The sequence below is a fragment of the Ranitomeya imitator genome, chromosome 3 (assembly GCF_032444005.1).
Source record: "Ranitomeya imitator isolate aRanImi1 chromosome 3, aRanImi1.pri, whole genome shotgun sequence".
Classification (NCBI taxonomy): Eukaryota; Metazoa; Chordata; class Amphibia; order Anura; family Dendrobatidae; genus Ranitomeya; species Ranitomeya imitator.
Window position 1 is genome coordinate 91782900 of NC_091284.1, and position 17202 is coordinate 91800101.

At 44.5% G+C, this 17202-nt stretch overlaps 1 protein-coding gene across 4 annotated transcripts in view; it reads right to left on the reverse strand.

The window, feature by feature from the left end:
- The window catches only part of LOC138672777 (active breakpoint cluster region-related protein), a 423730-nt gene that overhangs the window by 180713 nt on the left and 225815 nt on the right, over positions 1-17202 (reverse strand). The window lies entirely within an intron of this gene.

Below are 17202 nucleotides of genomic sequence, written 5' to 3' on the forward strand. Positions count from 1 at the left end.
CAAAAAAACCTCTTCTGACGTTTCCTCAAGAGGTTTCGCCTGGGAAAACTGCACCAGAATCTAAAACCGGCACATAGCCTGATACAATGAGCACAAAATGTTTCGCCATATGGTGCCGGTGTGAGTGTATTGTTCATAGGAAGAAATCCATTTATAAAATACTCACATATAGATGTACGTATAATGTCACAGCGAGAGGTCACTCACTGGGAAACAGAGTGGGCTGCTACCCAAGCTTGGGATGCACTAATTGTATTAATATGATAAAGCGCGACTACGATTATTTTATTTATTGGAATGTCCTTGCATATTGTGGTATGTAGGTGAGACCACATGGAACGTCAAAACCCGTGTGAATCACCAGATACCCAATTAGGAAAAAAAGAAACTAAACTTACCTGTGTCGAAATATTTCATGGATGAGGGCCATACTGAGAGAAATCGAAAGCTTCGCATCATTGACCATATTCCCCATTAAGACGGGGTGGCGATAGAATTAAATTAAAAATTAGAGAATTAAAGTGGATTCACAAACTGAACACACTAAAACCGTTTGTGTTAAATGTAGATTTTAATTTGCAAACAGTCCTTTAAAGTTGTACTTTGTATAGTATTCCTTTATCTTTGACCCATGGAACTTTTCCCATGGGGAGTTATGGTAATGGGTATAATGGCAATTAATTTTCCATTTCTTATGGGGTTTATTTCTAGATCATTTGAAATATGAACATACTCAAGAATCATGACCCATTCATGAGGATCTGCAGGATTTTTTATCTTTGGAAAAGATAATGTGCATGTAGTAATTAAAAACAAGCTTTTCCTGATATGATTTTTGAGGGTATTTTTTCTCTCCCTCTTTTACCCTTTTTCAGAAATATGTGGCAGATAAGGAGTGGTGTACCCAACTGACATTTGGGGTTGAGATACATGCCTTTTACAAGACATGTGAATCCCCAATTTCCATGTGGTGAGTTACCAGCCCCAGCTAATAGGGCGTACTTTCACTACTTTGGGGGTTATATCCTTAGCCACTTACAATTAAAGGTGGAGTTTAATTTAATATCCTCATTAGAATACGTTCAGCTCTAACACAATCTTCCTATAAGGAACAGAATGGGTTGTATGCATTGTTAAAAGAAAGGGTATGCTATTTTTCCTTCACGTAAGATGGCGTCAAGTGTATAAACTGTCTATTGCGCATGCACGATTTGACATTTGCACAGGCGCTTGCAATTCCTTATTATTAGCGCAGTATATTGAATGTCCTTTGCCCGCAACGAAGATCGTGCGGTGATCGCAAAGTGTCTCCAGCGCATGCGCGAGATGACGCTCTCTTCCTGCTTTGGGATGCTCTCATTATCCTCTTCTGACATGCGCACTAAGTGTTACAAGACGCCGACTAGCACGTGCACCTGCATAACTAGAATGGGGTGACCCATGGAGTTGATTAATACTTTACGGCTGTACTTTAATTACCAATTGATATCGGAATTAATATTATATATTGTCTGTATGTACACCTCTGCACTGCACTTTAATAGATTTCAATTTGTATGCATTATAAATTGCATTTTTTAGTTTTGTTTTTTTGGTGCAAACACATGCTCTTTCTTATGTAATTACTGTTAAGCACTTTAATGATGTATACCCTTTATATACCTGGTATTTGCACATATGCATTGCTTGAAAAACAGGTTTTCACTTTGTGAAAGTTTTCAGATTAATGCAATTGATATACAGGATTCGGCAGGGTGCGACCAATTAGCGAAGCGTGGTTCAAATTTTGCGCCAATTCGCGGCCGGACTGTCTGTCGCTGATTGTTCGCGGCCAGGCGCCACGTAGTATATAGCAAAGACACGTAGTATATTGCCCAGCCACATAGTATACTGCCCAGCCAGGTAGTATATTGCTCAGCCTCGTAGTATATAGAACAGACACGTAGTATATAGCACAGCCCACATAGTATATAGCACAGCCCACATAGTATACAGCACAGAGATGTAGTATATAGCACAGCCCACGCAGTATATAGCAATGTGGGCACCATATCCCTGCTAAAAAAAGAATTAAAATAAGAAATAGTTATATACTCACCTTCCATCAGCCCCCGGATCCAGCCCAGGCATTAACCGATGCTCCTCGCGACGCTCCGGTCCCAAGAGTGCATTGCGGTCTTGCGAGATGACGTAGCGGATTTTTTAAATTATTTTTAACATTAGATCTTTTTACTATTGATGCTGCATAGGCAGCATCAATAGTAAAAAGTGGTTCACACAGGGTTAATAGCAGCATTAACGGAGTGTGTTACACCGCGGCATAACGCGGTCCGTTAACGCTGCCTTAACCCTGTGTGAGCGCTGACTGGAGGGGAGTATGGACTGCGGGCACTGACTGCGGGGAGTAAGGAGCGGCCATTTTGCTGCCGGACCGTGCCCGTCGCTGATTGGTCGTGGCTGTTTTGCCACGACCAATCAGCGACTTGGGATTTCCGTGACAGAAAGAAAGAAGGACAGACAGAAAGACGGAAGTGACCCTTAGACAATTATATAGTAGAGATATATATATATATATATATTATTATTATTATTTATTATAGCGCCATTTATTCCATGGCGCTTTACATGTGAGGAGGGGTATACATAATAAAACAAGTACAATAATCTTAGACAATACAAGTCATAACTGGTACAGGAGGAGAGAGGACCCTGCCCGCGAGGGCTCACAATCTACAAGGGATGGGTGAGGATACAGAGGGTGAGGGTAGAGCTGGTCATGCAGCGGTTTGGTCGATCGGTGGTTACTGCAGGCTGTAGGCTTGTCGGAAGAGGTGCGTCTTCAGGTTCTTTTTGAAGGTTTCGATGGTAGGTGAGAATCTGATGTGTTGTGGTAGAGAGTTCCAGAGTATGGGGGATGCACGAGAGAAGTCTTGTATGTGATTGTGGGAAGAGGAGATAAGAGGGGAGTAGAGAAGGAGATCTTGTGAGGATCGGAGGTTGCGTGCAGCAAAATACCGGGAGACGAGGTCACAGATGAATGGAGGAGACAGGTTGTGGATGGCTTTGTATGTCATGGTTAGGCTTTTGTACTGGAGTCTCTGGGTGATGGGAAGCCAGTGCAAGGATTGACAGAGGGGAGAGGCCGGGGAATAGCGGGGGGACAGGTGGATTAGTCTGGCAGCAGAGTTTAGAATAGATTAAAGGGGTGCAAGAGTGTTAGAGGGGAGGCCACAGAGCAGGAGGTTACAGTAGTCGAGGCGGGAGATGATGAGGGCATTGACTAGGGTTTTTGCAGTTTCTTGGTTTAGGAATGTACGGATCCGTGAAATATTTTTGAGTTGGAGGCGGCAGGAAGTAGAAAGAGCTTGGATATGTGGTTTGAAGGAGAGATCAGTGTCAAGGATTACCCCAAGACAGCGGGCTTGTGGGACTGGGGAGAGTGGGAAGCCGTTTACTGTAATGGATAGGTTCGTTGGGGAGGTCGTGTGAGATGGGGAAAGATGATGAATTCTGTTTTGTCCATGTTAAGTTTTAGAAATCTAGTGGAGGAGAAGGATGAAATAGCAGACAGACATTGAGGGATTCTGGTAAGTAGGGAGGTGATATCTGGTCCAGAGATGTAGATCTGTATGTCGTCAGCATAGAGATGATACTGAAAGCCGTGAGAGTCTATGACCTGTCCCAGGCCAAGGGTGTAAATGGAGAAGCGCAGGGGTCCGAGAACTGAACCTTGAGGGAATTCGACAGATAGGGGGCGAGGTGAGGAGGTGGTGTGTGAGTGGGAGACGCTGAATGTCCGGTCAGTTAGGTATGACGAGATCCAGGATAGGGCCAAGACTGTGATGCCAAGGGATGAGAGGGTCTGCAGCAGCATATATATATGCACACACATATACATATATACATATATACATATATATATATATATATATATATATATATATATATATATATATATATATATATATATATATATATATATATATATATATATATATATATATATATGCTATTGAACCCGTTCTACGCCCGGGTGGCGAGCATTTATATTGGTATATGGTCTCCATCCTGGTATGTGCCGCTCCATCCTGCGTCCCCATCCTGTCATGTGCTGCTCCATCCTGCGTCCCCATCCTGTCATGTGCTGCTCCATCCTGCATCCCCATCCTGTCATGTGCTACAGCCATCCTGCGCCTCTATTCTGACATGTGCTGCACCCATCCTGCGCCTCCATTCTGTCATTTGCTGCTCCCATCCTGTGCCCCCATCCTGTCATGTGCTGCTCCATCCTGCGTCCCCATCCTGTCATGTGCTGCACCCATCCTGCGCCCCCATCCTGTCATGTGCTGCTCCATCCTGCGTCCCCATCCTGTCATGTGCTGCACCCATCCTGCACCCCCGTTCTGTCATGTGCTGCTTCCATCCTGCACCCCCATTCTGTCATGTGCTGCTTCCATCCTGCACCCCCGTTCTGTCATGTGCTGCTCCCATCCTGCACCCCTGTTCTGTCATGTGCTGCTACCATCCTGCGCCCCCATTCTGTCATGTGCTGCTGCCATCCTGCACCCCCGTTCTGTCATGTGCTGCTGCCATCCTGCACCCCCGTTCTATCATGTGCTGCTCCCATCCTGCGCCACCGTTCTGTAATTTGCTGCCTCCATCCATATGCCCCATACGCTGCTCCATAAAGGTTTATGGCCCCCATAAGATGCTCCATAGTATATGCCCCGTACACTGCTCCATAAAGGTTTATGGCCCCCATAAGATGCTCCATAGTATATGCCCCGTATACTGCTCCATAAAGGTTTATGGCCCCCATAAGATGCTCCATAGTATATGCCCCGTACACTGCTCCATAAAGGTTTATGGCCCCCATAAGATGCTCCATAGTATGTGCACCCGTACACTGCTCCATTATGGTTGATGGCCCCATAAGATGCTCCATAGTATATGCCCCCGTACACTGCTCCATTATGGTTGATGACCCCCATAAGATGCTCCATATTATATGCCCCCGTACACTGCTCCATTATGGTTGATGGCCCCCATAAGATGCTCCATATTATATGCCCCCGTATACTGCTCCATTATGGTTAATGGCCCCCATAAGATGCTCCATAGTATATGCCCCCGTACACTGCTCCATTATGGTTGATGGCCCCCATAAGATGCTCCATATTATATGCCCCCGTACACTGCTCCATTATGGTTTATGGACCCCATAAGATGCTCCATAGTATATGGCCCCGTACACTGCTTCATTATGGTTGATGGCCCCCATAGGATGCTCCATAGTATATGCCCCTGTACACTGCTTCATTATAGTTGATGGCCCCCATAAGATGCTCCATATTATATGCCCCCGTACACTGTTCCATTATGGTTGATGGCCCCATAAGATGCTCCATAGTATATGCCCCCGTACACTGCTCCATTATGGTTGATGACCCCCATAAGATGCTCCATTGTATATGCCCCCGTACACTGCTCCATTATGGTTGATGGCCCCATAAGATGCTCCATTGTATATGCCCCCGTACACTGCTCCATTATGGTTGATGGCCCCCATAAGATGCTCCATATTATATGCCCCCGTACACTGCTCCATTATGGTTTATGGCCCCCATAAGATGCTCCATAGTATATGGCCCCGTACACTGCTCCATTATGGTTGATGGCCCCCATAAGATGCTCCATAGTATATGACCCCGTACACTGCTCCATTATGGTTGATGGCCCCCATAAGATGCTCCATAGTATATGCCCCTGTACACTGCTCCATTATAGTTGATGGCCCCCATAAGATGCTCCATATTATATGCCCCCGTACACTGCTCCATTATGGTTGATGGCCCCATAAGATGCTCCATAGTATATGCCCCCGTACACTGCTCCATTATGGTTGATGGCCCCATAAGATGCTCCATTGTATATGCCCCGTATGCTGCTGCGATATATAAAAAAAAAAAAATACCATACTCACCTATCGTCGCTGGGCGCCCAGTGCTGAGGGCCTGAGCAGGCGGGGACATCGGCGAGCTGTGGGGGTCAGGTGCCGGTATCGCCGCTAGCTCAGGCCCCCCGACACTTGCTATATTCACCTGGCCGTGATCCAGCGCTGCACGCCGCTCCGTGTTCCGGCTCCTCTGGCTGTGACTGTTCAGTCAGAGGGCGGCGCGCATTAAGTGTGTTATCGCGCCTTCTGAACTGTGAACGTCACAGGACCCGGAACACGGAGCCGCACGCAGCGCTGGAACGGGTGACAGGTGAATATAATACCCTCCTGGCGCGTCCACGGTCCCTGCCTCTCCGGTGGGAGCGTCACTCTGTGGGGTCCAGACTGTGCCGGCGCTTGCGCAGTCTATAAAGGCTTCGGACAGAGTGACGCTCCCAGCGTTATATTATAGATATATAGAGAGACATATCTATCTATCTATATATTATATACATATATATACATATATATATATACATATATATATATATATATATATATATACACACACACACACATACAAACACACAGTACAGACCAAAAGTTTGGACGCACCTTCTTATTCAAAGATTTTTCTGTATTTTCATGACTATGAAAATTGTATATTCAAACTGAAGGCATCAAAACTATGAATTAACACATGTGGAATTATATACTTAGCAAAAAAGTGTGAAACAACTGAAAATATGTCTTATAGTCTATGTTCTTCAAAGTAGCCACCTTTTGCTTTGATGACTGCTTTGCACACTCTTGGCATTCTCTTGTTGAGCTTCAAGACGTAGTCACCGGAAATGGTCTTCCAACAGTCTTGAAGGAGTTCCCAGAGACGCTTAGCACTTGTTGGCCCTTTTGCCTTCACTCTGCGGTCCAGCTCACATCAAACCATCTCGATTGGGTTAAGGTCTGGTGACTGTGGAGGCCAGGTCATCTGGTGTAGCACCCCATCACTCTCCTTCTTGGTCAAATATCCCTTGCACAGCCTGGAGGTGTGTTTGGGGTCATTGTCCTGTTGAAAAATAAATGATGGTCCATCTAAACAAAACCAGATGGAATAGCATGCCGCTGCAAGATGCTGTGGTAGCCATGCTGGTTCAGTATGCCTTCAATTTTGAATAAATCCCCAACAGTGTCACAAGCAAAGCACCCCCACGCCATCATGCCTCCTCCTCCATGCTTCACGATGGTAACCAGGCATGTAGAGTCCATCCGTTCACCTTTTCTGCGTCGCACAAAGACAGGGTCATTGGAACCAAAGATCTGAAATTTGGAATCATCAGACCAAAGCAGATTTCCACTGGTCTAATGTCCATTTATTGTGTTCTTTAGCACAAACAAGTCTCTTCTGCTTGTTGCCTGTCCTTAGCAGTGGTTTCCTAGCAGCTATTTTACCATGAAGGCCTGCTGCACAAAGTCTCCTCTTAACAGTTGTTGTAGCGATGTGTCTGCTGCTAGAACTCTGTGTGGCATTGACCTGGTGTCAATTCTGAGCTGCTGCTAACCTGCGATTTCTGAGGATGATGACTGGGATAAACTTATCCTCAGAAGCAGAGGTGACTCTTGGTCTTCCTTTCCTGGGGCGGTTCTCATGTGAGCCAAGTTCTTTGTAGCTCTTGATGGTTTTTGCAACTGCACTTGGGGACACTTTCAAAGTTTTCACAATTTTTTGGACTGACTGACCTTCATTTCTTAAAGTATGATGGCCACTCGTTTCTCTTTACTTAGCTGCTTTTTTCTTGCCATAATACAAATTCTAACAGTCTATTCAGTAGGACAATCAGCTGTGTATCCACCAGACTTCTGCACAACACAACTGATGGTCCCAACCCCATTTATAAGGCAAGAAATCTCACTTATTAAACCTGACAGGGCACACCTGTGAAGTGAAAACCATTCCCGGTGACTACCTCTTGAAGCTCATCAAGAGATGCCAAGAGTGTGCAAAGCAGTCATCAAAGCAAAGGGTGGCTACTTTGAAGAACCTAGAATATAAAACATAATTTCAGTTGTTTCACACTTTTTTGTTAAGTATATAATTCCACATGTGTTAATTCATAGTTTTGATGCCTTCAGTGTGAATGTACAATTGTCATAGTCATGAAAATAAAGATAAATCTTTGAATGAGAAGGTGTCCAAACTTTTGATATATATATCTACTATATAAAGCTGAATGTGTGTGTGTGTGTGTGTGTGTGTGTGTGTGTGTGTGTGTGTGTGTGTGTGTGTGTGTGTGTGTGTGTGTGTGTGTGTGTGTGTGTGTGTGTGTATGTCCGGGATTGGCATCTGCACCGTCGCAGCTACAGCAACAAAATTTTGCACAGTCACACGTCTGGACCCTGAGAGCGTCATAGGCTACGTTGTGAGGTGAAATATTAACCCCGCGCTTTCCAATTCACCAAACAATTTTGCCCCTATCTACATAATGGGGAAAAAAGTGAAAGGAAAAGTGTTGGAGGCATCGCAGCTACAGAAACAAAATTTTGCACAGTCACACGTCGGGACACAGAGCGTCATAGGCTTCGTTGTGAGGTGAAATTTTAACCCCGCGCGTTCCAATTCAACAAACAATTTTGCCCCTATCTACATAATGGGGAAAAAGTGAAAGGAAAAGTGTTGGAAGCGTCGCAGCTACAGCAACAAAATTTTGCACAGTGACACGTCTGGACCCTGAGAGCGTCATAGGCTATGTTGTGAGGTGAAATTTTAACCCCGCGCTTTCCAATTCACCAAACTATTTTGCCCCTATCTACATAATGGGAAAAAATGAAAAGAAAAGTGTAGGAGGCAAATTGACAGCTGCCAGATGTGAACAAGGGGGACTTAAAGAATGAGAGCGATGGCGCCAAAGAGTATATACCGTACAGTTGCTAAGGTAGGGCCTCGACATGGGATACTCACCACACACGGGGATATGAACACACACAAAATGCGCCACACACTACCACGTGCTTGAACACATATTACCCTCAGCACACATTTCACCACAAATACACCAACCTCGCCACATAAAAGTCAAAACACAAAAGTCGCCACTCAAAACTCGCCACGCGCAGAACTCGCCACATGCAAAAACTAGGCTCTTGCAAAACTCGCCACAAGTGCAAAATTCTCCTCATGAAAAACTCGCCACACGCAAAACTTGCACACGCGGAAAAATTGCCACATGCACAAAAGTTGCAACACATGCAAAAGTTGCCTCACACAAAACTTGCACATACTCAAAAGGCACCACACATAAAACTCGCAACGCGCAAAACTCGCCATGCGCAAAACTTGCTGCACACAACTTGCTACACTAACCTGTCACATGTAACTCGACACACAAAAAGTTGCTACACGCATGTTGCTACACAAAACTCATCTCACAAAAGTCGCTACATGCATATCGCCACACGCAACTCAACACACAACTTGACAAACGAAACTCGCCCTAAAACACACACAAGTCTGGTATTATCCTTCAAAAATAAAAATCTGATTAATAAGCAGACAAACTACAACAATTGCACCATATAGGAAATACAGCAGCTGTCAGTCACATGACCTGTCTATTATGTGTATGTGTGAGCTAATATATACTGCCAGGGGGAGGGCTTCCTGTTGGCTGGGGATTTATCAGGCTGCCAATTTAGCTTACAAATACTGAGGTAAAAATACTGAGCAAATAACGTGTGAACGAGGTCTAATACAGGAGGAGATGACACACAGGTATATACTATATACAGGGGAGATGACACACAGATATATACTATATACAGGAGAGATGACACACAGGTATATACTATATAGAGGAGGAGATGACATATAGGTACATATATATACAGGAGGAGATGACATACAGGTATATACTATATACAGGAGGAGATGACATACAGGTATATGCTATATATAGAAGATGACATGCAGGTATATACTATATGCAGGAGGAGATGACACTCAGATATATACTATATACAGGGGAGATGACACAGGTATATACTATATACAGGAGGAGATGACATACAGGTATATGCTATATATATAGAAGATGACATGCAGGTATATACTATATGCAGGAGGAGATGACACAGGTATATACTATATACAGGAGGAGTTGACATACAGGTATATACTATATATAGAAGGAGATGACATTCAGGTATATACTATATATAGTGGAGATGACACACAGCAGGTATATACTATATACAGGGGAGATGACATACAGGTATATACTATATACAGGAGATGACATACAGATGTATACTATATATAAGGGAGATGACAAACATGTATATACTGAGGTGATGAGGTGAAAATGAGGTGTGAGGTGAAAATGAAAAGGTGTGAGTGCAAAATGAGAGAAGTGAGGAAAAATAGTGGAGTGATCAGAAAATGACAGATGTGAGGTTGAAATGACAAGTGTTAGGGGGGAATGAGAGGAGTGAGGGAGAAAATGAGAGGTGTGAGGAGGAAAATGAAAGATGTGATTGGGAAAATGAGAGGCGTGATGGGAAAATAAGAGAAGTGAGGTGCTATAACTAACCACAGATATTTACTATGCCCAGGCAACGCCGGGCTCTTCAGCTAGTATATATATATATATATATATATATATATATATATGTGTATGTATGTATATATATATATATATATATATATATATATATATATATATATAGCTTCAAAAAATATAGGGAACACTCAAATAACACATCCTAGATCTGAATGAATGAAATATTCTCACTGAATACTTTGTTCTGTACAAAGTTGAATGTGCTGACGACAAAATCACAAAAATCATCAATGGAAATCAAATTTATTAACCAATGGAGGCCTGGATTTGGAACGATACTCAAAATCAAAGTGGAAAATCAACTTACAGTCTGATCCAAACTCAGTGGAAATGCCTCAATACCAAGACTTCTCCTGTGCTTCCCCCATACTCTGGGACTCTCTACCCCAACATATCAGACTCTCGCCTACCATAGAAACCTTCAAAAAGAACCTGAAGACTCACCTCCTCCGACAAGCCTACAGCCTGCAGTGATCCTCAACCTACTGAAACGCTGCACAACCTGATCCCCTGCAGACTGTGAGCCCTCGCGGGCAGGGTCCTCCCTCCTTATGTACCTGTGTGTCATGTTTTTTGCTCATGTTTAATGTATTTGTCTATATTTGCCCCGTATTCACATGTAAAGCACCATGGATTAAATGGCGCTATAAAAATGTATAATAACAAAACAAGGAAATTATGCTCAGTAGTGTGTGTGTGGCCTCCACGTGCCTGTATGACCTCCCTACAACACCTGGGCATGCTTCTGATGAGGAGGCGGATAGTCTCCTGAGGGATCTCCTCCCAGACCTGGACTAAAGTATCCGCCAACTCCTGGACAGTCTGTGGTGCAACGTTGGTGGATGGTGCGAGACATGATGTCCCAGAGGTGTTCAATCGGATTCAGGTTTGGGGAACGGGCGGGGCAGTCCATAGCTTCAGTGCCTTCATCTTACAGGAATTGCTGACACACTCCAGCCACATGAGGTCTGGCATTGTCATGCATTAGGAGGAAACCAGGGTCAACCGCACCAGCATATGGTCTCACAAGGGGTCTGAGGATCTCATCTCGGTACCTAATGGCAGTCAGGCTACCTCTGGCGAGCACATGGAGGGCTGAGCGGCCCTCCAAAGAAATGCCACCTCTTCACCATTACTGACCCACTGCCAAACCAGTCATGCTGAAGGATGTTGCAGGCAGCAGATCACTCTCCACAGCATTTCCAGACTGTCACATCGGTCACATGTGCTCAGTGTGAACCTGCTTTCATCTGTGAAGAGCACAGGGCACCAGTGGCAATTTTGCCAATCCTGGTGTTCTGTGGCAAATGCCAATCGTTTTGCATGGTGTTTGGCTGTGAGCACAACCTCCATCTGTAGACGTCGGGCACTCAGACCATCCTCATGAAGTCGGTTTCTAACCGCTTCTGCAGATACATGCACATTTGTGGCCTGCTGGAGGTCATTTTGCATGGCTCTGGCAGTGTTCCTCCTTGCACAAAGGCTGAGGTAGCGGTCCTGCTGCTGGGTTGTTGCCCTCTTATGGCCCCCTCCACGTCTCCTGGTGTACTGGCCTGTCTACTGGCAGTGCCTCCAGCCTCTGGACACTACGCTGACAGACACAGCAAGCCTTCTTGCCACAGCTCGTATTGATGTGCCATCCTGGATGAGCTGCACTACCTGAGCCAATTGTGTGGGTTGTAGAGCCCATCTCATGCTACCACGAGTGTGAAAGCACAACCAACATTCAAAAGTGACCAAAACATCAGCCAGAAAGCATTGGTACTGAGATGTGGTCTGTGGTCCCCATCTGCGGAACCACTCCTTTATTGAGTGTGCCTTGATAATTGCCAATAATTTCCATCTGTTGTCTATTCAATTTGCACAACAGCATATGAAATTGATTGTCAATCAGTGTTGCTTCCTAAGTGGACAGTTTGATTTCACAGAAGTTTGATTTACTTGAAGTTAGATTCTGTTTAAGCGTTCCCTTTATTTTTTGAGCAGTGTATACACACACACTTTATTGACATCTGTATATATCCTAAAATATTAGTCTGCTGAGGTAATCTACAACACAGAGCTTAATACGGTCATATGAATGAAAGAGAATCGAGACAATCCAGAAAAAATCCTGGTGAAGCCTCCGTTTGATACAAACATTTTCCTTGCCTTTTTAAGTACGGTATATCGATCACATAAATGGGCTGATAGAACTTTTCGATACAGCATTTTTTTTTTTTTTTTTGTAAAATTTGTTATCTAGCTAAAAATATAGAAAGGAGTACAAGAGGCCATAAATGTGAGCCGCATGGCTAGATGAAGCTGGCGTACTCCAGCTGAACCTCTGGCAGACCAAACACAAGAACATTCAGAGTATACAAATGCAGCCAAACTTACCAAGGTAACGAAAACAATTCAACAGTAGAACCGTTCATTACTTCATGATGGAAACAGGAAGTTCCCTCAATTATTACAGCTCTGAAGGCTAAAGTGATGCAAACGTAGATCTATTGTCAGCAAAAGTTCCAAGGATAACAAAGATATTCTCTATAACAGCAGGAGCAGCAGACCACGCTGGGGCGGGAGCGCGGCATTTCATTCATTGTCATAAACTGTAAATAGCATGATAAATTCTACAATCAAGAAGAAGTGAGCAAAAAATGAAGAACCAAGGTGTCGTGGCAGCCAGACTACAGCTTCATAAGAAAAAGGGTAGATGTAAAACTACGGTAGTTTAATAAATGACGGGTTGCCTCACAAAAGACATTTAGAGCATATCTATTAGATATGTCATAAATGTGGCCCATCTATCTCCAGAACAGGGGTCCCCACCAGGCCTCTCTTCCGACCTCCAGGGTGTAGACAGGTAGAAATGCATGTGCCGTCTCTCAATTCATAGATTTGGGAGTTCCGAATCCACCCGAACATATTTCCATTCCTGTTCCACCATGACTGTGCTCCAATGCCCAGAGTACGGTTCATTAAGGGACGGTTGGGGGAATCTGATGAGGAAGAACTTGACTGGTCCACACAGTCAGGATTACAACCACCTTCAAGATGAACTACAACAGATTGTGAGCCAGGTCCGCTCACCCAACATCAATGTCACTTCAAAAATGTTCCTCTAGATAATTGGGCAAAAATTTCCACACACAACAAAATCTTGTAGGAAGACTTCCCAAAAGATCAGAAGCTGCAAGGTGGTGACCAAGTCCATATTAATACCTATCAGGGTGGATTTGATTTAAATCTAACTGATTTAAATCACGATTTAAATCACGATTTAAATCACTAGTCAGTAAGGCTTGATTTAAATCAGTGATTTAAATCAAAGTTTCTACCTAACTGAATTTGACTCCGCAGAGGTCCCAGCCTCTTCTTCAAGGCAAAAATGTTACAACATGAACAGAGTTGAGAAAAAGACCTTAATCCTATTGTTCTACAAACCTATGAATACAGAATCAACCCCTTCAGTGCCAAGTCCAAGAAGTTAGACAATATGTTTCTGATTGTTTGGAGTGGAATAGATCTGCACAACACAAGAAGAATGTGAATCTAAGTGTGAGGAGGAGGAAGGGCAAGCAGACAAGAAAATGAAAGTCAAACTTTGAGCATAATACTGCAGCATAGCCACAGACAGACAAGTCTGGATCTGTTTGTGTGTACGATCTGAGGTTTATTACATTCTTTCCTTATAATGGCAGCAGGCCGTAAAAGAGACCCAGTTTGGGAATATTTTAATGAAGCTCCTTCGCCTATCGGTAAGGCAGGCATGCGTGCAAAATGCAAACGATGCAACAAAGAGATGCAAGGCCTGGTGGCGCGAATGAGGCAACATCATGAGAAGTGCGGTGATGAAGATGACTTCTCATCTCAGAAGATTCACATTCTTCTTGTGTTGTGCAGATCTATTCCACTCCAAACAATCAGAAACATATTGTCTAACTTCTTGGACTTGGCACTGAAGGGGTTGATTCTGTATTCATAAGTTTGTAGAACAATAGGATTAAGGCCTTTTTCTCAACTCCGTTCATGTTGTAACATTTTTGCCGTGAAGAAGAGGCTGGGGCCTCTGCGGAGTCAAATTCAGTTTTGAGAACTGCATAAGTAAAGCGAGCGTCTGTGATAATATAAGAGAGAAACTGCCCACTAATCCTACAAAAACCTCTGGAAGAGCATGGCATTGTGAATGTTACACATATACAGCCTTTATTCTACTGAGTTAAACAACTCAGCTTTATCTCATGATGGAAGAACCTTTGGATGGTAAAATATTTTCCACAAAAAGCAGTTTATTGAAAAAAATCCGATTTAAATCAAAAAAATCCGATTTTTTTTTTTAATTTTTTTTAAAAAAACATTGATTTTTATCCACCCTGATACCTATGGATTTTCGTATGAGATGTCATAAAGGTTCTGGTAAGTTTATTGTGTAGGTGTCCAAATACACTCATCCATATAGTGGACATAATTGATTTCTTAAGGTATGTGTAAAATGTAGAAAGTCCTCGGTAATTTGCCCCCTGAACTAAGCTTTCATCAGGTACTTATTACAGCTGAGGGTGTGTAACAATAGATGCCATCTTTGCCAGTTTTATAAGAAAAAATGGATTTTGCAGCCGGAGGAAACAAAACCCCACCCAAGTCTTGTCTCACCATGTTTAAGAGCAGCATTTACAAGAATAATGATGCTGCAAAAGAGAAAAATCAGTCACTCGATCCTGTATACTTTAGCTCAATACTGGTAGGACATGGCAATCGATTCTTTATGCACAGAATCTAAAACTTCCCTCTCTAATAAGAAAAGGAAGATGGAGCGAGAGAACGTAATGAGGCGACACTATGTCTGAGACTTTAGGTGCCCACACTCATTAGATGCAAGTTGGTTGCCTATCATGAAATGAAACCACTAAATATTCCAAATCTGCAGATGTTGGAGGAAAGGACAGAAAGATTGGACATTTTCATTCATCCTGACGGATCCATTGTTTCTATAAGGAGACAAGTCATCCCCCCAGGAGTCTGTCAGAGTTCTAACATCCCTTCTCTGCGATAGGAATACATGCACACTCGGTTGAACCAAGCGTGCATGGCAATGGGCAGGAAGGGTTGGCTGGAACACCTGGTGGCTGAATAAGCCTGAGGCCAACAGCTATCTAAGGTACATGGCCACCTTTCCTAGAACACAGTGACATTCATCACCAGCACAAGGTAGAGGGAGATTTTAATAAGCTTTGCATGAGAATGCCATAAAAAATAAGTCTAGGAAGCAGATTTAGAGCTCCCTACATTGCTAGCGGAGAGCTGTGCTTCTATCTCTGAAGATATTGCTCAGTCTTTTTGACCATTTTTATTAGAAAGTAGGGAAACTTTGAGATCTTTTATTCCAAGGTCATATGTAATGAACGGCAGCAGAGGCGGACATTGAGGCAGCTTGTTGGCGTCAGCTGTCATGAACGCCCAAAGTCTTCAGAAGGATTATTCTGGAACCTCATCACTTCTTCCCATACTCCGTGATTGAAATGCATCCGTCACTTCAATCATTTATGCCATTTCCAGAAATGCAAACCACAATCCCAACTAGAGAACAGACATGCATCCATTTAGCTAAATATACTTGTGGTTTAATGAAACTGATGGAACATCCTCAGCCGAATCTTCCAAATGACAAAATACCAGCTCGTCTTCTCTTACTTCAGAAATACTTTTTTTTTTTTTTTTTTTTTTTATCTTAAGTGATTTACATTTTCAAATAACGTTTTATTTTCAAAATAATTACCGCAGCACGCAGCGGCAGAGACGTGCTACCGCTGCACGCAACGGCGGAGACGTGCTACCGCGGCACGCAACGGCGGAGACGTGCTACCGCGGCACGCAACGGCGGAGACGTGCTAACGCGGCACGCAACGGCGGAGACGTGCTAACGCGGCACGCGGCGGCAGAGACGTCTTACCGCGGCACACAGCGGCAGAGACGTGCTACCGCGGCACGCAGCGGCAGAGATGTGCTACCGCGGCACACAGCGGCAGAGACGTGCTACCGCGGCACACAGCGGCAGAGACGTGCTACCGCGTCACACAGCTGCAGAGACGTGCTACCGCGGCACACAGCGGCAGAGACGTGCTACCGCGGCACACAGCAGCAGAGACGTGCTACCGCAGCACACAGCGGCAGAGACGTGCTACCGCGGCACACAGCTGCAGAGACGTGCTACCGCGGCACACAGCGGCAGAGACGTGCTACCGCGGCACGCAGCGGCGGAGACGTGCTACCGCGGCATGCAGTGGCGGAGACATGCTACCATGGCACGCAGTGGCGGAGACGTGCTACCGTGGCATGCAGCAGCAGACGTACCATCATGGCACGCAGCGGCGGCGATGTGCTACCATGGCACGCAGAGGCGGAGACGTGCTACCATGGAAAAAGCGGCGGAGACGTGCTACCGCGGCATGCAGTGGCGGAGACGTGCTACCGTGGCACGCAGCAGTGGAGATGTGCTACCGTGACATGCAGTGGCGGATATGTGCTACCATGGCACGCAGCGTCAGACGTACCATCATGGCAGGCAGCGGCGGCGATGTATGATCGCGGAACGCTTCCAGTTGCATAAAAAAAGTTTTCCAACTTTTGTCCTTTTTATGCCAGGTCCAGGCAGCTGCATCAATGTGGGTA